At 55.1% G+C, this 19171-nt stretch overlaps 1 long non-coding RNA gene across 3 annotated transcripts in view; it reads left to right on the top strand.

Annotated features, from left to right (window-relative positions):
- Positions 1–19171, top strand: part of LOC138492759 (uncharacterized) — a 450582-nt gene that overhangs the window by 96016 nt on the left and 335395 nt on the right. The window lies entirely within an intron of this gene.

Below are 19171 nucleotides of genomic sequence, written 5' to 3'. Positions count from 1 at the left end.
TCCACTCCACATCCTCATCCCAGTCCCCCCTTCAACCCCTAGTCGCTGCGTGCCCCCCTTTTCCTCCTCTTAGCCCGTCGTGTCCGTTCCTACAAACACAGCCTGTCCCCTTACCCCACAAACACTGTGTCAAGTAAAATACAACGCTTCAATTCCTGTCACAATTAATTGCGTATTGCCAAGCATATTACTTGGCGTATGACCAGTAAACTCGCACGACTACGTTATCAGCCCCCCTGCATTGCAACTTCTGCAAATACAGGTCTTCTCATGTACATAGACCCACGCTCCCTACATACATGGGCACACTCTCCAGCGACCACGTTTATGGACACGGTTCTCAGTTTCCACCAAGAAAGAAACACGCCCTACCAATCACAAACACACACTCTCTCAGCAACAAAAAAACCCTCGCACAAAGACTCACACACCCACAAACCTAGACACACAAGTATATACAGTCCACACACAAATAAGCACACTCTCTCCCAGATATACGCACACCCAGTGGCTTAAATGGCACTGCAGAACAAGGGGCGTGGCCTAACGGCAGGGGGTCACCTGCTAGCTTATTAGGCCACACCCCTTGAGCCCCAGATCAGTGGACTACAGGCAACCTCGCCAGGCAGCCTTTTGTAGAGATCAGCACCCTCTCAGATTGAGGAAGAGGGTGCCAATCTCTGCATTTATATTCTATAGGCAGACCTGTCAACGAAATACAGGAAACAGAACAAATTCAGACTCTGCCTTTCTTTTATGAAAATAAACTCTATAGTGGCCCTTCACTAAGCCACAAAATCATGTATGTGGGCTTATTATTAGGTCACGTTCCACTATTGGCAGTCTATGTGTCTGGTTTCCTTCAGTATTTTTCTTTTGCTCTAAGAAATTGATAATTAATTTTCTATTGCAGCTCGTTTTTCACTAATTTTGAATTCACGTGTTATCATACTTGTTTTTTGTATTATATCTCTTACTGTTAACAAACTATTTATGCATACTTTTTTACAAAATATTCATGCATATTCTTTCTTGTGAAATAAATACCTAAAGAATTCTTTCACAAACTTGAGGCTGCCTCGATTGCTTTAAGAGAAGCCTAAAATGTGTGATATCGTAATGGTACGCTCAGAGAAATAATTTAAATTGAACCTTTTGAAATTTGTATTTAAAGCAGTACGGACTTTTCTTGTTATAGTACATTTGTAGCCCCTTTCCCTACTGCTTCTGGGACATTTCCCCCACTCCTTTGTATTTTCATTTACACAAGTATATACAGTCCACACACAAATAAGCACACACTCTCCCAGATATTCGCGCACCCAGTGGCTTAAATGGCACTGCAGAACAAAGGGCGTGGCCTAACGGCAGGGGGTCACCTGCTAGCTTATTAGGCCACACCCCTTGACGAGCCCCAGATCAGTGGACTACAGTCAACCTCGCAAGGCAGCCTTTTGTAGAGATCAGCACCCTCTCACATTGAGGAAGAGGTTGCCAATCTCTGCATTTATATTCTATAGGCTTGCCTGCAGGGGACCGCACCTCACCTATTCAGCCTTAATGGTGGCGCTGCCCCTCGCCAGCTGGGGAGGGGCAGTGTCCCCATTAAAGCTGAAAAGGTGAGGCCCTGCAAGCTGAGGCCTTTTTCCCAAAGACTGAAACTCCCGCGAATGCTCGGGAGCTTCAGGATTTAGAAAGCAAGGCCTCTGCTTCCAGCGGCCACAGGTTTCTTTCCATAATGGTGGTGCCGGCCCACGGGCATCTCTTGCTTGAAGGGATGCCTCACAGGTGCGGCATCACCATTATGGATGAAAGGCATTTTTTACAGAAGCATGAAGCTTTCGCACAGGAGCGAGAACTTAAGGCTTTAGAAACAATCCTTGTCATGTAGTTGGCGGGACTGCTAGGGGAGATTAGTAAACCCCGGGAGGGCCCCGCCTCAAAACGAGATTTCAGAGCCTGCTGAGGCTCGGTCCAGCTGGCCCTGGCCCACTTAAAACCCTAGGTGCACCCTTTGGCAGACATACACTCCCATGGTCAGACATACAATACCACATACATGCACTACCTCAGACATAGACACACACTTCCAAGGACGTGCAATCTCACAGACCTAGACTCACTATTCCACGGACATAAGCACACGCTCTCCCAGGTACATAGAGCACACTCAGGCACACTTTCCCACAGACATACACTCCCACAGACACAGACGCACAAGGATATACAATCCCACATTTTTTTCCCGTAATTTTTTAAATTTGCAAAATGTTTATTTTTGGCTGAAAATCAGTGTAATTTGAGCGTTACAACATCACACCACCTGGCAGTGTGTTTTTACCATCCTGCTGCCTGTTTCATGGACATATTGTGTCTTCGGATTTTTCGCCTGCCCATGCAGCAGACATGCAGTGCTTTCATCATGGCCACTCTGCTTTTCTTCTCTGCTTAGGCTGGGAGCCTGAAGTACTTTCTTTGATCGTGTGCTGGCACTGGCTGTTGAACTTCCATGTGAAGTCAGTCGGGGACCGGCAGGCTTAGCCGGCCCCCTTACCAAGGCCCACTCCTACGGCCTCTGTCTGCTCGCTGTCTGGCTGGGTCTTTGTGGGTCCTCTCCTACACCCCACCAATATACATATGGAGGCCAAGGAAAACACCATGTTCCATGGACACATGGTGACAAATGCACTTCCAAGCACTCTTCTGAAGGTCAGATCCGTGTACTAGCTCTCAAATCCTTCACTCTGCACCCGGTCTGACGACCTCTCACTTTACTGCATCTGTTCTTCATCTTATCTAGCCCTGACATTAACTGATTGTGTCACCTGCCCTGTCTTAAAGTCGCATTTAACCTGTCTAGTGTACTGCATTTCATCTTCCATGCTGGACAACCAATTTTGATTGTGCTTTGCGGCTGTTTGTGCCCCCACAAGGCGCACCTCCCTCTGCCTCCCCCTCTGCCTCCTCCAAGTGCATTAGGGCTTAAGTCTGTCAAGTGTCTTCCTCCCCCTTCTTCTGCCTACCATGTCGCTATCTATCTCTCCTATCCGCTCCAACTGCTTCACGCTCACCTATCCTTCTCCTATCACTAAATCTGGCTGGAAGAAACTTAAGAAGGACACCCTGAGCTCCAACCCAGGCCTTCCTATTGCAGACACCTGTGTCAAGGCTTCCGCCAGAGACACTGTCACTGACATCCTCTTCTTCGTAAACTCTCCTGACCTTTGGACTCGCTACATGGTCAGTTTTCTCTATCCTATCGCCTCTTCTCCCATTAATGGTGGCACTCGCTGGGAGGTCCTCTTTGACCTCTCCACCATTTCCAGAGTCATCATTAATGTCTATTTCAACAGAACCATCATGGTTCAGGGTCCTCAACCCAACCTTCTTCTCTTTGACAGGCTCCTCTCTCGCCTCTCTAATCTTACCTCCCCCCTTTGATGAGGTCACCAGACAAGTCCGGTCTATGAAGGCCTCATCCAAGCAAGTTGAACCCTGCCCATCCAAAACTGTCAAGGACAACATTGATTCCCTCGCACCAGCCTTAGCTGACCTTTGCAACCTCTCCTTTTCCACTGGAGTTTTCCTAACTGCTGTCAAGCACTCCCTTGTGCACCCTCTTCTCAAGAAACCCTCTGCTGACCCTTCCATTACATCTCACTACCGCCCGATCTCTATCACTCTTTTCCCGGGCAAACTCTGGGAGAAGCTGGCTATCTCTCAGCTAAACTTCCACACGGAATCAATGTTTCCACGACCATCAGTCCGGCATTAGAGCATCCAGAGGCACAGAAACTGCTCTTCTGAGCACCTGTGAAGACCTGCTCTCAAATCTTGACACTAACACTCCCTCTGTCCTCACTCTTCTTGATCTCTCCTCCACCTTTAACATGGTTAAGCACAACTTCTCCAGCATGGGGTCTGGCATGGATTCACATGCTCATGAATATTCCCCGTCGTCAGGCTGGGAATCCTCGGTAAAGAAAAAACCAGTATCAGTTTCGTTTCTGATCTGTCTTTCGTAGTAATAACCAATCACTGGTCTCTGCGTCATACTGACCACAGCCAATGACTGCCCTCTACCTAAGCCCCGCCTCTGGCAGCCATCTTCAGATTTTTACCGCACGTTCATGTGTTGGGATCCTCGTGCTATTGCTCTCGAGCGTTAGTGCTATTTTTTTCACGTTTTTTCTCAAAAACTTTGTTTTTTTCGGTCAAAAGAGCCTCAAGCTCCACCGACTCTCCATCCGATCAACGGGGACCCGTGTCGGATTCGTCTGCGCCCCTCAAGGGTGAAGATTTCGTCGAGCTACGCTTTTGGAGGACTCCAGAAGTTTCTCAGGCCCGTCCCGGACATGGCCCAGGAGAAGGGAAGCTCGACGCCCGGAAAGCTGTTCAGGGTCTGCCCTGGATGCCAGCTGCAGAACGTCTTTAAGGAGGACGAACACTCCTTTTGTCTTTACTGCTTACATGAGGGCAAGACGCACGTGGAGAAGGACTGTGCGTTTTGCGGCAACATGTCGGAGCGGACCATGAAGGACCGCCATCAACGTCTCGCCAACTGGCTGGAAGGGAAGAGCCCGTCCGGCGAGAAGAAGAGGAAGAAATCCGAGCGGTCTTCTAAGACCTTTGAGGACGCCCCGGCGACGGGGGTCCAACACCAGGCCAAGCACCGCGAGTCCGCTGGCACCGGGAGCGCCGAACAGTCGGGCTCTACGGGCGCCAGGCAGGGCGCACCCTCCCCGGTACCATCAACCATGAGCCAACGCTCTGGGTCGGGTAAGAGGAAGGCCGAGCACCCGGCGAAGCTCCTGGAGGGGCCTCGGTCGAGCTCGAAGGCCCCATCGGAGGGGGAGCGAGGCAGTGTCCCCCCCCCCCTCAAGGATAAGGCAGTGAGCGCACGTAGGGTGGTGAAGGCCTTAATCCATCCGGCCAAGGCCTGTATCGAGACTGTCGCGGCGGCCCTGGCTCAGACTGTGGAGGCTGCGCCAGTGGTGGCGACCTCGGGGCCCAGAGTCTCCCTGCCACCTCGGAGGGAGTCCTCCTTTATGCCCATCGATAGGACCCCCGTGAAACCTCCGGCAGAGAAAAAAAAAGGGGGGGCAGGATGTCGTCGTAGACTCGGCTTCAACCTCGGAGGAAGAGCTGATCGAGGTCTTAAGCCACGGCCTCGGCGTGGAAGAAGACCGACCCGTCGGGATGGATCCCGACGCAGGTGACGACGACATCGTCGAGGGCGCCGACGGGGCACCTGATCGCCCGTCGGATTCCCCTCTGCCAGCGCCGCAAGACAACTCGGCGGCCATTTTGTTGGCTATACAGTCCTTATGCTCGGAGATAAGGACGAGACTACCGTTGCCAACGGAGGAACCACTCCCGTCGGGGGACCCAGAACCGGGACCTTCTGGCGTTCCCCCTCCCAAGAAAAGAAGGATTCACCCTCCACCTCCTTTTCAGCCGTCGCGCCCCGTCCAGCCCTCCTCCCCGTCCACGACTCGAGGGGATGATACGGGGACTGACACGGCCGCGACGGGTACGGACGACGAGGTCTACGACGAGGATCTTCCGTCGTCACCTCCCACCAGGGCTTCTCCGCCCGACGAGATTGGATCGTTCCACTCCATGATCGCCAGGGCATCCGAACTTTTCCAACTCTGCCCTGAGGAGAAGAAAAGGGAAGGATTCCTTTATCAACGGCGCAAGGCCAAGAGGAAGACGGTCCTCGCGGTGCCTCTACTGGACGACATTTGGGATGAGGGCCTCGCCCTCCTCAAGAACCCTTCCACGACGCCAGCGAGAAGAGACCGGTACGAAAAGAAGTACCGGGTCCCGGACGCGGCCCCCCTGTGCCTCCGGGCGCAGCCTACCCCGGACTCCGTCGTCTCTGCGGCGGCCAGGAAGAAAGAGGGGGGGGTGCGGCCGCCACATCGACTTCCCCGCCGGACGGCGAGGGAAAGAAGTTGGACTCTATGGGACGCAGGGTCATCTCGTCTGCAGCGACGACGATTAAGGCGGCCAACGCCTTGGCTATCGTGGCCCGCTACGACAGGGAGCTATGGTACAAACTGGCTCCTCTGCTGGACTTCCTACCGGACGACAAGAGGGCGGATGCCCTGGAGATCCTACAGGAAGGTGAGGTGGCGTCGGACCACGCCATCACTATTGCGACGGACATTGCTGATACGGGATTCCGCCAGTTGGGCAACGGCGTGTGCCTTAGGCGGCGTGGATGGCTCAAGGCTACGGACTTCTGTCAAGACGTACAGACCAGAGTCCTGGACATGCCGTTCGATGGGAACAACCTGTTTGGGATAACAGTGGACGACTCCCTTCAGGCCATTAAAGCGGACACGGAGACGGCCCGGGCCCTTGGGGTTCTGCAACAACGACGGCCGCCCTTTCGGAGCAGTGGAGGCAAGGGCGCCTCCAAAGGTTCCGGCGGCGGGTTCTCCACCTACCGTCAAGCGGCCCGCTCGTCGTCTCAGGAGGCCTATAGGGGACGAGGCAAGTCGGGCGGACCCCGCCGTCGTCGCCAAGGAGGTCAAGGCGGCAAAGCCTCGTCGAAACAGGATTGAACCGGCCGTGGGGTCGGGCCCCCACCGAAGCACCCCGGTGGGAGGCCGGCTGGCGAGCTTCGTCAGCGTGTGGGAGTCCATCTCCACCGACCGTTGGGTGCTGGACGCCTTAGCCCGGGGCCACGCGCTCGAGTTTCAAAGAAGGTGCCCGCGCGTCCCCCCCGTGGCCAGGAAAGAGCTTCACGTCTCGCAGCTTCTCCTGGAGGTAAAGGCGATGCTCAGGAAGGGCGCCATCGAACTCGTCCCAAAGAGGCTTCGGGGCTCCGGAGTTTACTCGAGATACTTCCTCGTGAAGAAGAAGACGGGAGGATGGCGCCCCATCCTAGACCTGCGACGTCTGAACAAGTTCATCAAGGCTCAGAAGTTCCGGATGGTCACCCTCCAGCACGTCCTGGGTCAGCTGGAGGAAGGAGACTTCCTGTCGTCGTTGGATTTGGAGGATGCCTACTTCCATATTCCCATCCTAAGGGGGCACCGGAAATTTCTCAGGTTCGTGGTCCAAGGGCGTCACTACCAGTTCAAAGCCCTCCCCTTCGGACTACGGTCGGCACCCAGGGTTTTCACCAAGTGCCTTGCACCGGTGGCGGCGCAGCTGCGCCGAGAGGGGATCCACGTCTACCCCTACCTGGACGACTGGCTCATCCGAGCCAAGACGAGGGAGCTCGCCGTGGACCACACGGCAAGGACCGTCCAGCTTCTCACGGACCTGGGATTCTCCGTGAACTACGCCAAATCCCACCTGGTACCCGCGCAAGACGCACTGTTTCTGGGAGCGAGGCTCGACACAGTGTCCCTTCTGGCCTCCCCGTCGGAGGAGAGGGCCAGGGCCATCCTGGGCAAGGTACAACGGATGTTGGTGGCCGACGCGGCCAAGGTGAGGTCCATCAAGTCCCTCCTCGGAATGATGTCTTCCTGCATCTACCTCATTCCCCTGTGCAGGCTCCGGATGCGCCCGTTGCAGGAGTTCCTGGACGCGCGCTGGATCCAAACGACGGGCAGCTTCGAGGAAAGGATCACACTCGACGAGAGTTTCCGACGAGCGATCCGGTGGTGGGGCACCCGCGCGCATCTGACGGCGGGCATGGACTTCCAGACCCCAGCCCACCAGGAGACAGTGACCACGGATGCCTCCCTGGAAGGGTGGGGAGCGCACACCGAAAATCTGCACGCAAGAGGCCTTTGGCTCCCGACGGAGAAATCACTACATATCAACGTCCTGGAGCTCCGTGCAGTGTTCTGGGCCCTCAGGTCCTTCCTTCCGTCCCTCAAGGGCAAGGTGGTGAGGATCTTCACCGACAACAACACCACCATGTTTTACATCAGGAAACAGGGCGGAACCAGGTCCCCAGCACTGTCCAAGGAGGCGCAGGACCTGTGGCATTGGGCCGTCGCCCAAAGGATATTTCTGGTGCCGTTTCATCTGGCAGGGATAAAAAACACCATCGCCGACTCACTCAGCAGGGAGCTGCGCTCGTGCCACGAGTGGGAACTACGGCAGGATCTAGTGGATCGCCTCTTCCGACGGTGGGGCACACCCCAGATCGACCTGTTCGCGACGGCGACGAACTCCAAGTGCCGGAGGTTCGCCAGCAGGTTTCCCCAGGCGAGGAGCATGGGCGATGCTTTCTCGTTCCCCTGGGAGGGCCTGTTCCTTTACGCGTTCCCTCCATTGCCACTGCTGATCCGGCTCATCAACCAGCTCAAGAGGTCACGGTGCAGGATGGTCCTCGTCGCACCTGCGTGGCCGAGGCAGATATGGTTCCCGGACCTTCTGGACTTGTCAGCGTCCCCGTCAATCAAGCTGCCGGGGGACGCGGACCTACTCTCCAGGGAAGGAGGCGCCATCCTCCACCACAACCCGAAGTCGCTGAACTTGCAGGCCTGGCTCCTGCAGCGCTAGAGTTTGGAGGATACGACATACCGGCCGACTGCAGAGAGGTTCTTGCAAAGGCCAGGGCTTCCTCGACTCTGAAATGCTACGGACACAAATGGAAGAGGTTCTCTGTCTGGTGCCACGCACAGAAGATTAACCCTCTACGGATTACGGCTCCCCAAGTACTGCCGTACCTGCTGACGCTGGCCAAAGCTGGACTGGCACACGCGTCCATCAAGATTCATCTTGCTGCGATCTCCCGATACACCAGAACCACGGGGCGGACGTCCTTGTGGTCTCATCGTCTGGTGAAAGAGTTCATGAAGGGACTGTTCAGATCGTTCCCGCCGGTGAAGGCTCCGGTTCCGGCGTGGGAGCTCAACGTGGTGCTGACCAAGCTCATGGGACCTCCGTTCGAGCCTCTGCACTCGGCCCCGTTGAAGTTTCTGTCGTGGAAAACAGCGTTTCTTGTGGCCATCACCTCCGCACGACGAGTGGGAGAGATCCAGGCCCTTTCCTGCAAGGCCCCGTACTTGACTTTTCACGACACGAGGGTAGTGCTCAGGACGCACCCCTCCTTCATGCCCAAGGTGCCGTCGGACTTCCACCTCAACGAACCCTTGGTGTTGCCTGTGTTCTTCCCGTCGCCTTCGTCGCCGGCTGAGAGGACTTTGCACTCGCTGGATGTGGCTAGAGCGCTAAAGTTCTACGTGGACCGCACGAAGGGTTTTCGGAAGACGTCACAACTCTTTGTGAATTTTGGACCTGTCAATCAGGGGAAGGCACTCTCGAAGGCTTCCATTTCCAGATGGCTCTCCGGCTGTATCATGTACTGTCATCGGTAGGCAAACCGACCGCTGCCTGGCCGTCCGAGAGCCCATTCCACCAGAGCGATCGCAGCTACCACGGCGTTCCTTTCTGGTGTGCCCCTGCTGGACATATGCAGGGCTGCTACGTGGAGGTCGACGCACACCTTCACGAAATTCTACTGCGTCGATCGGGACTCCAGGGAGGAGTCCAGGGTCGGCCAAGCAGTGCTGCGCAACCTGTTCGCCTGAGGTGAGCCTGGTGAGGAGGTAAGATGCTTAATGTTGAGTTTGATGTAATGCTTAATGTTGAGCCTTTGCCACCTCCCGTGGTTGTGCATGTGTGTACTGCTATGTATTCTTTATTCATGAGCATGTGAATCCATGCCAGACCCCATGCTGGAGAAGGAACAAGTTACTTACCTGTAACTGTTGTTCTCCAGCATGGGTCTGGCATGGATTCACATGCGAACCATCCCGCCTACCCCTCTGCGGCTCTTCACTTGGTCATACTGCCACTTCACGTGCTTCCAAATCTGAAGATGGCTGCCAGAGGCGGGGCTTAGGTAGAGGGCAGTCATTGGCTGTGGTCAGTATGACGCAGAGACCAGTGATTGGTTATTACTACGAAAGACAGATCAGAAACAAAACTGATACTGGTTTTTTCTTTACCGAGGATTCCCAGCCTGACGACGGGGAATATTCATGGGCATGTGAATCCATGCCAGACCCATGCTGGAGAACAACAGTTACAGGTAAGTAACTTGTTCCATCCTGGTCTCACGGCTTTGTGACACCTTGGGAATCACAGGTCAGGCTCTGGCTTGGTTAACCTCTTTTCCCTCCGACCACCCATCCCAGGTCGAATTTGGTGCCTTTCTCTCGATTATCACCACTCAACCTGCGACGTTCCCCAGGGTTCTAACCTATCCCCCTGGTTCTTCAACGTCTACATGGCTGCCCTGGCTTGTGTTATTGCCACTTTCACCTCTAATTTCCAGTGTTATGTGGATGACATGCAACTCTCCTTTAGGCTCCCCTCAGCCACCTCCTCCTGCTCCTCACTCATATCTGAGCGTCTGTCCGCATTTCAGTCATGGAGTGCTGCAAACGACCTTTGTCTCAATGCCAGTAAAACTGAGATTGTTCATATTGGTACACCGGCTCTGGCTTTCCCCCTCTCACTCTGGCCGGCCTCTCTTGGCCCTGTGCCTACACCCACTTGTGAGGCCAAAAACCTTGGGGTCATTTTCGACTCCACTCACTCCTTCTCCTCTCACATTTCTGACATTTCCAAAAAAATCTAACTATCAACTACACCTCCTTAGAGGTACACTACCTTTTCTCACTTTCCCTCAGCGGCTTACTTTCTCCAGAGCCCTAGTTCTCTCCATGCTGGAATACTGCAACAACCTCTTCCTCAACCTCCCTGCTTCCGCCCTGCGCCCTCTGCAACTCATACAGAACAGAAACGCAAGACTTATCCTTGGCCTCAAGTATACAGCCAGTGGCTGCAGCCGCTTGGCCTCTCTGGGTCTCTCCCCCTTCACACTGGCTGCAGTACCTGGCTTTTCTAGGTATCTTCCATGTCACACTGGCTGCACTACCTGGCTTCTCTGGGTATCTTCCCTGTGCTGCAGTGGCTGCAGCCGCCTGGCCTCTCTGGTTCCCGTCCCTGTCGCACAGCCTGCAGTTCCTGACCTCTCTGGGTCTCTCCCCCTTCACACTGGCTGCAGTACCTGGCTTCTCTGCGTCTCTCTCCTGGGTCAAACGCTTCTCCAAGCAGAGAGTTGGGGGCAGATTTCTCTCTTCGGTTAATGTAGCGCTGCTGGTAACATAGGGTTAATGCAGCACTGCACCGTAGAACATAAAGCATTTTCTGGCGGGTAAGCAAACATAGGGTTAATGTAGCGCTGCTGGTAACATAGGGTTAATGCAGCGCTGCCCCATAGAACATAAAGCACTTTTTGGCGGATAAGCAAACATAGGGTTAATGAAGCGCTGCTGGTAACATAGGGTTAATGTAGCGCTGCCCCGTAGAACATAAAGCACTTTCTGGCGGGTAAGCAAACATAAGGGTAATGTAGCGCTGCTGGTAACATAGGGTTAATGCAGTGCTGCTGGTAACATAGGGTTAATGTAGCGCTGCCCCGTAGAACATAAAGCACTTTCTGGCGAGTAAGCAAACATAGGGTTAATGTAGCGCTGCTGATAACATAGGGTTAATGAAGTGCTGCCCCGTAGAACATAAAGCGCTTTCTGGCGGGTAAGCAAACTTCTCCAGCATGGGGTCTGGCATGGATTCACATGCTCATGAATATTCCCCGTCGTCAGGCCGGGAATCCTCGGTACAGAAAAAATCAGTATCAGTTTCGTTTCTGATCTGTCTTTCTTAGTAGTAACCAATCACTGATCTCTGGGTCATACTGCCCCCAGCCAATGACTGCCCTCTCCCTAAGCCCCGCCTCTGGCAGCCATCCTCAGATTTTTACCGCACGTTCAAGTGTTGGGAGCCCTCGTGCTATAGCTCTCGAGCTTTTGCTGCGTTTTCGTGCTTTTTCAAAGAGAATTTCTAATTTTTCGGTTAAATATAGCCTCAAGCTCCACCGTTACTACATCCGATCAACGGGGACCCGTTTCGGAGTTTTCTACGCCCCTCAAGTGTGAAGATTTCGTCGAGTTACGCTTTTGGAGGATTCCAGAAGTTTCTGAGGCCTACCCCGGACATGGCCCAGGAGAAAGGAAGCTCGACGCCTGGGAAGCTGTTCATGGCTTGCCCTGGATGCCAGCTGCAGAATGTGTTCAAGGAGGACGAGCATTCTTTATGACTCTACTGTCTCCATGAGGACAAGACGCACGTGGAGAAGGACTGTGCGTTTTGTGGGAACATGTCGGAGCGGACCATGAAGGATCACCATCTTCGTCTCGCCAACTGGCTGGAGGGAAAAAGCCCGTCCGGTGAGAAGAAAAAGACGTCCGAGCGGTCTTCTAAGTCCTGTGAGGGCGCCCCGACGACGGGGGCCCAACAGAAGGCTAAGCACTGCGAGTCCGCGTGCACCGGGAGCGCCGAACGGTCGGGCTCCTCGGCTGCCAGGCAGGGCGCATCCTCCCCGACATCAGCCACGAGCCAACGCTCTGGCTCGGGTAAGAGGAAATCAGAGAACCCGGCTAAGCTTCTGGAGAGGCCCCGGTCGATCTCGAAGGTTCCGGCAGAGGGGGAGCGAGGCGAGGACCCTCCCCCCAAGGTGAAGGCCTCAGGCGCGCAGAAGGTGGCGAAGGCCCTGGCACAGCCTGTGGAGGCTACACCACTGGAGGCGACCTCGGGGTCCAGAGTTTCCCTGCCACCACGGAGGGAGTCTTCTTTCAAGCCCATCGAGAAGACCCCCACAAAGTCCCTGGTGGAAAAAGAGGGGGGGGCGGTGGCCATCGTGGATACGGACACAACCTCTGAGGAGGAGCTGATCGAAGTCTTGGAGGAAGCCCAGTCCATCGGGAGGGATCCCGACGAGGGCGACGACGAGAGCGACGGAAAGCGGCCGACGAGGTTCCTGATCAGCCCTCGCGCCCGTCGCTTCCGGTGCCGCAGAACAATTCGGCTGCCATTTTGATGGCAATACAATCCTTATGTTCGGAGATAAGGACAAGATTGCCCCTACCCCCGACGGGGGAACCGGAGCCAGACCCGACGGGGGAACCGGTGCCGGGTCCGTCGGGAAGTCCGCCATATAAGAAGAGGAGGACGCATCCTCCACTGCCTCTTCAACCTTTGCGGCCTGCTCAACCTTTGCCCCTGTCCACGGCCCACAGGGATGACACAGCCACGACGGGTACGGATGACGATGGCGGCGACGACGGGACGGACCTCCCATCACCTCCGATTCGGGCCTCCCCGCCCGACGAGATTGGATCCTTCCACGCAATGATTGCTAGGGCATCCAAGCTTTTCCAGTTCTGCCCCGAAGAAAAGAAGGAAGGCTTCCTTTACCAACGGCACGAGGCCAAAAGGAAGACAGTCCTCGCCGTACCCCTTCTGGATGACATCTGGGACGAGGGGCTTTCTCTCCTCAAGAATCCTTCCACGACGCCTGCGAAGAGGGACCGGTACGAGAAGAAGTACCGGGTCCCCGACGCGGCCCCCTTGTGCCTTCGGGCACAACCGACCCCGGATTCGGTCTTCTCGGCGGCGGCCAAGAAGAAAGCGGGGGGGCATCGGCCTCGACATCAACTTCCCCGCCGGACGGCGAGGGCAAGAAGCTGGACACGATGGGACGACGGGTCATCTCGTCTGCAGCAACGACGATCAAGGCGGCCAACCCCCTTGCGATTGTAGCCCGCTACGACAGGGAGTTGTGGTATAAGATCGCCCCCCCTGTTGGACTTCCTTCCGGACGACAAGAGGGCAGAGGCCCTGGAAATCTTGCAGGAAGGTGAGGTGGCGTCGGACCACGCCATAACTGTGGCAACGGACATCGCTGACACCGGTTTCCGTCAGTTGGGTAACAGCGTTTGCCTGAGACGACGAGGATGGCTCAAGGCGACGGATTTCCGCCAGGACGTACAGACCAAGGTGTTGGACATGCCTTTTGACGGGAACAACCTGATTGGGAAGGCGGTTGACGAGTCCCTCCAAGCCATCAAGACAGACACGGAGACTGCCCGGGCCCTGGGAGTGCTCCAGCAACGACGACCGTCCTTTCGGAACTCCGGAGGCAGACAAGGTGCCTCCAAGGGATCCGGCAGTGGCTCCTCTACGTACCGTTAAGCGGCCCGCTCCTCGTCGCAAGAAGCTTACAGGGGACGCGGCAAGTCGGGTGGTTCCCGCCGTCGTCGCCAAGGAGGCAAGGCGGCCTCCAAACAAGATTGAACCGACCGTGGGGTCGGGCCCCCACCGAAGCACCCCGGTGGGAGGCCGGCTGGCGAGGTTCGTCAGCGTGTGGGAGTCCATCTCCACCGACCGTTGGGTGCAGGACGCCCTGGCTCAAGGGCACGCCCTCAAGTTCCAGAAGAATTGCCCCCGCATTCCACCTGTGGCCAGGAAGGAAAACCACATCCCTCAACTGCTGTTGGAGGTAAAGGCGATGGTCAAGAAGGGCGCCATCGAGCTCGTTCCAAAGAGGCTCCGGGGCTCCGGAGTGTACTCAAGGTACTTCCTGGTAAAATAGAAGACAGGAGGATGGCGCCCCATCCTGTACCTACGACGACTGAACAAGTACATCAAGGCACAGAAATTCCGGATGGTCTCCCTCCAGCACGTGCTGGGACAGCTGGAGGAGGGCGATTTCCTGTCGTCGTTGGACTTGGAGGATGCATACTTCCACATCCCCATTCTAAAAGGGCACCGAAAGTTCCTCAGGTTCGTGGTCCAAGGACGGCACTACCAGTTCAAGGCCCTCCCGTTCGGATTGAAGTCAGCGCCCAGGGTGTTCACCAAGTGCCTCGCACCGTTGGCGGTGCGGCTGCGCCTGCAGGGAATCCACGTCTACCCCTACCTGGACGACTGGCTCGACCGAGCAAGAACAAGGGAGCTCGCCGTAGATCACACAGCGAAGACCGTCCAGTTGCTCACGGACCTGGGATTCTCCATCAACTTTCCCAAATCCCACCTGGTCCCGTCTCAAGTCGCCCTGTTTCTGGGAGCCAAGCTCGACACAGTGGCGCGGCTGGCCTCTCCGTCGGAGGAGATGACGAAGGCCATCCTGGGCAAGGTGCAGCGTCTGCTGGCCAGACGTGGCCAGGGTAAGATCCATCAAGTCCCTCCTCGGGATGATGTCCTCCTGCATATATCTTGTGAGCCTTTGCTGACTTCGGATGCGCCCTCTGCAAGATTTCCTCGACGCCCGCTGGGTCCAAGCGATGGGCAGCTTCGAGGACAGGATCCCGCTCAATGAGACCTTCCGTCAAGCGATCCGGTGGTGGGGCACCCGCACTCATCTGACGGCGGGCACGGACTTTCAGACCCCAGTTCACCAGGTAACGGTGACGACGGATGCCTCCCTGGAAGGGTGGGGAGCGCACACCGGAGATCTTCACGCGAGAGGCCTTTGGCTCCCAGAGGAGAAGCCGCTCCACATCAACATCTTGGAGCTCTGTGCAGTGTTCTGGGCCCTCAGGTCTTTTCTTCCGTCCCTCAAGGGCAAGGTGGTGAGGATCTTCACCGACAACACCACCACGATGTTCTACATCCGGAAGCAGGGCGGAACCAGATCCCCAGCCCTGTCCAAGGAAGCCCAGGATCTGTGGCATTGGGCCGTCGCCCAAAGGATGTTTCTGGTGCCTTCATCTGGCAGGGATAAAAAACACCATGGCCGACTCACTCAGCAGGGAGCTGCGCTCGTGCCACGAGTGGGAGCTACGCCAGGATCAAGTGGATCGACTCTTCCAACGATGGGGCAAACCCCAGATCGATCTTTTCGCGACGGCGACGAACTCCAAGTGCCAGAGGTTCGCCAGCAGGTTTCCCCAGCCGAGGAGCATGGGCGATGCTTTCTCGTTCCCCTGAGACGGCCTATTCCTTTATGCGTTCCCTCCGTTGTTACTCCGGCTCATCAACCAGCTCAAGAGCTCCCGGTGCAGGATGATCCTCGTCGCACCGGCGTGGCCGAGGCAGATCTGGTTCCCGGACCTTCTGGACTTGTCAGCGTCCCCACCAGTCAAGCTGCCGGCGGACGCGGATCTTCTCTCCCGAGAAGGAGGCGCCATTCTTCATCACGACCCGGAGTTGCTGAACTTGCAGGCCTGGCTCCTGCAACCCTAGACTTTGGAGGATACGATATCCCGGCTGACTGCAGAGAGGTTCTTGCAAAGGCCAGGGCATCCTCAACTCTCAAGTGTTACGGACGTAAGTGGAAGAGGTTCTCTGTCTGGTGCCTTGCACAGAAGATTAACCCTCTGCGGATTACGGCCCCTCAGGTGCTGCCGTACCTACTGTCGCTGGCCAAGGCTGGACTAGCTCACGCCTCCATCAAAATACATCTGGCTGCGATCTCCCGATACACCAGAACCACGGGACGGGCGTCCTTGTGGTCTCATCATCTGGTGAAGGAATTTATGAAGGGACTATTCTGATCGTTCCCGCCGGTGAAGTGCTCCTCCCCGGCGTGGGAGCTCAATGTGGTGCTGACCAGGCTCATGGGGGCCCCATTCGAGCCTATGCATTCGGCGCCGTTGAAGTTCCTGTCGTGGAAGACAGCATTTCTCGTGGCCATCACCTCCGCACGACGAGTGGGAGAGATCCAGGCCCTATCTTGCAAGCCTCCATACTTGACTTTTCACGACACGAGGGTGGTGCTGAGGACGCACCCCTCCTTTATGCCCAAGGCGCTGTCGGACTTCCACCTCAATGAGCCCTTGGTGTTGCCAGTTTTCTTCCCGTCGCCTTCGTCGCCGGCCGAGAGGACTTTGCACTCGCTGGATGTAGCTAGAGCGCTGAAGTTCTACGTGGACCGCACGAAGAGTTTTCGGAGGACGTCACAGCTGTTTGTGAACTTTGGACCTGTGAACCAAGGGAAGGCTCTCTCGAAGGCTTGCATTTCCAGATGGCTCTTCGGCTGTATCATGCACTGTCACCGGTTGGCAAACCGACCGTTGCCCGGCCGTCCGAGAGCCCATTCGACCAGAGTGATCGCTGCTACTACGGCGTTCCTGTCTGGTGTGCCCCTGCTGGACATCTGCAGGGCTGCTATGTGAAGGTCGACGCACACCTTCACGAGATTCTACTGCGTCGATCGGGACTCCAGGGAGGAGTCCAGGGTCGGCCAGGCAGTGCTGCGCAACCTGTTCGCTTAAGGTGAGCCTGGTGAGGAGGTAAGAGATGCTTAATGTTGAGTTGTTGTATTGCTTAATGTTGAGCCTGTTGCCACCTCCCGTGGTTGTGCATGTGTATACTGCTATGTATTCTTATATTCATGAGCATGTGAATCCATGCCAGACCCCATGCTGGAGAAGGAACAAGTTACTTACCTGTAACTGTTCTCCGGCATGGGTCTGGCATGGATTCAAATGCGAACCCTCCCGCCTTCCCCTCTGCGGCTCTTCACTTGGTCATACTGCCACTTTACATGCTACCAAATCTGAGGATGGCTGCCAGAGGCGGGGCTTAGGGAGAGGGCAGTCATTGGCTGGGGGCAGTATGACCCAGAGATCAGTGATTGGTTACTACTAAGAAAGACAGATCAGAAACGAAACTGATACTGATTTTTTCTGTACCGAGGATTCCCGGCCTGACGATGGGGAATATTCATGAGCATGTGAATCCATGCCAGACCCATGCCAGAGAACAACAGTTACAGGTAAGTAACTTGTTCCATAGGGTTAATGTAGCGCTGCTGGTAACATAGGGTTTATGTAGCGCTGCCCCTTAGAACATAAAGCACTTTCTGAAGGGTAAGCAAACATAGGGTTAATGTAGCGCTGCTGGTAACATAGGGTTAATGTAGTGCTGCTGGTAACATAGGGTTAATGCAGCGCTGCTGGTAACGGTTAATGCAGCACTTCTGGTAACATAGGGTTAATGCTGCGCTGCTGGTAGCATGGGGTTAATGTAGCGCTGCTGGTAACATGAGGTTAATGTAGCGCTGCTGGTAACAGGGTTAATGCAGCGCTGCTGGTAACATAGGGTTAATGTAGCACTGCTGGTAACATAGGGTTAATGCAGCGCTGCTGGTAACATAGGGTTAATGCAGGGCTGCTGGTAACGGTTAATGCAGCACTTCTGGTAACATAGGGTTAATGTAGCGCTGCTGGTAACATAGGGTTAATGCAGGGCTGCCGGTACCATAGGGTTAATGTAGTGCTGCTGGTAACGGTTAATGCAGCACTGCTGGTAACATAGGGTTAATGAATGCGCTGGTGTTAACATAGGGTTAATGCAGGGCTGCTGGTAACGTAGCGTTAATGCAGCACTGCTGGTAACATAGGCTTAATGCAGGGTTGCTGGTAACATAGGGTTAATGCAGCACTGCTGGTAACATAGGGTTAATGCAGCACTGCTGGAAACATAGGGTTAATGCCGCGCTGCTGGAAACATAGGGTTAATGCCGCGCTGCTGGAAACATAGGGTTAATGCAGCGCTGCTAGTAACATAGGGTTAATGTAGCACTGCTAGTAACATAGGGTTAATGTAGCGCTGCCCCGTAGAACATAATACACTTTCTGGCGGGTAAGCAAACATAGGGTTAATGCAGGGCTGCTGGTAACATAGGGTTAATGCAGCGCTGCTGGTAACATAGGGCAGGGCTGCTGATAACATAGGGTTAATGCAGGGCTGCTGGTAACATAGGGTTAATGTAGCACTGCTGATAACATAGGGTTAATGTAGCGCTGCCCCGTAGAACATGAAGCACTTTCTGGCGGGTAAGCAAACATGGGGTTAATGCAGGGCTGCTGGTAACATAGGGTTAATGCAGGGCTGCTGGTAACATAGGGTTAATGCAGGGCTGCTGGTAACATAGGGTTAATGCAGCGCTGCTGGTAACAGGGTTAATGCAACGCTGCTGATAACATAGGGTTAATGCAGGCTGCTGGTACCATAGGGTTAATGCAGGGCTGCTGGTACCATAGGGTTAATGCAGGGCTGCTGGTACCATAGGGTTAATGCAGCGCTGCTGGTACCAGGGTTAATGTAGGGCTGCTGGTAACATAGGGTTAATGTAGGGCTGCTGGTAACATAAGGTTAATGCAGTGGTGCTTGTAACATAGGGTTAATGAAGGGCTGTTGGGAACATAGGGTTAATGTAGGACTGCTGGTAACATAGGGTTAATGTAGGGCTGCTGGTAACATAGGGTTAATGTAGCGCTGTTGGTAACATAGGGTTAATGTAGCGCTGTTGGTAACATAGGGTTAATGTAGCGCTGCTGGTAACATAGGGTTAATGCAGGGCTGCTGGTAACAGGGTTAATGCAGGGCTGCTGGTAACAGG

The sequence above is a fragment of the Ambystoma mexicanum genome, chromosome 10 (genome assembly GCF_040938575.1).
Source record: "Ambystoma mexicanum isolate Mex_15411 chromosome 10, UKY_AmexF1_1, whole genome shotgun sequence".
In the NCBI taxonomy this organism is placed as follows: domain Eukaryota; kingdom Metazoa; phylum Chordata; class Amphibia; order Caudata; family Ambystomatidae; genus Ambystoma; species Ambystoma mexicanum.
This window is presented reverse-complemented; position numbering and strand designations above follow the sequence as displayed.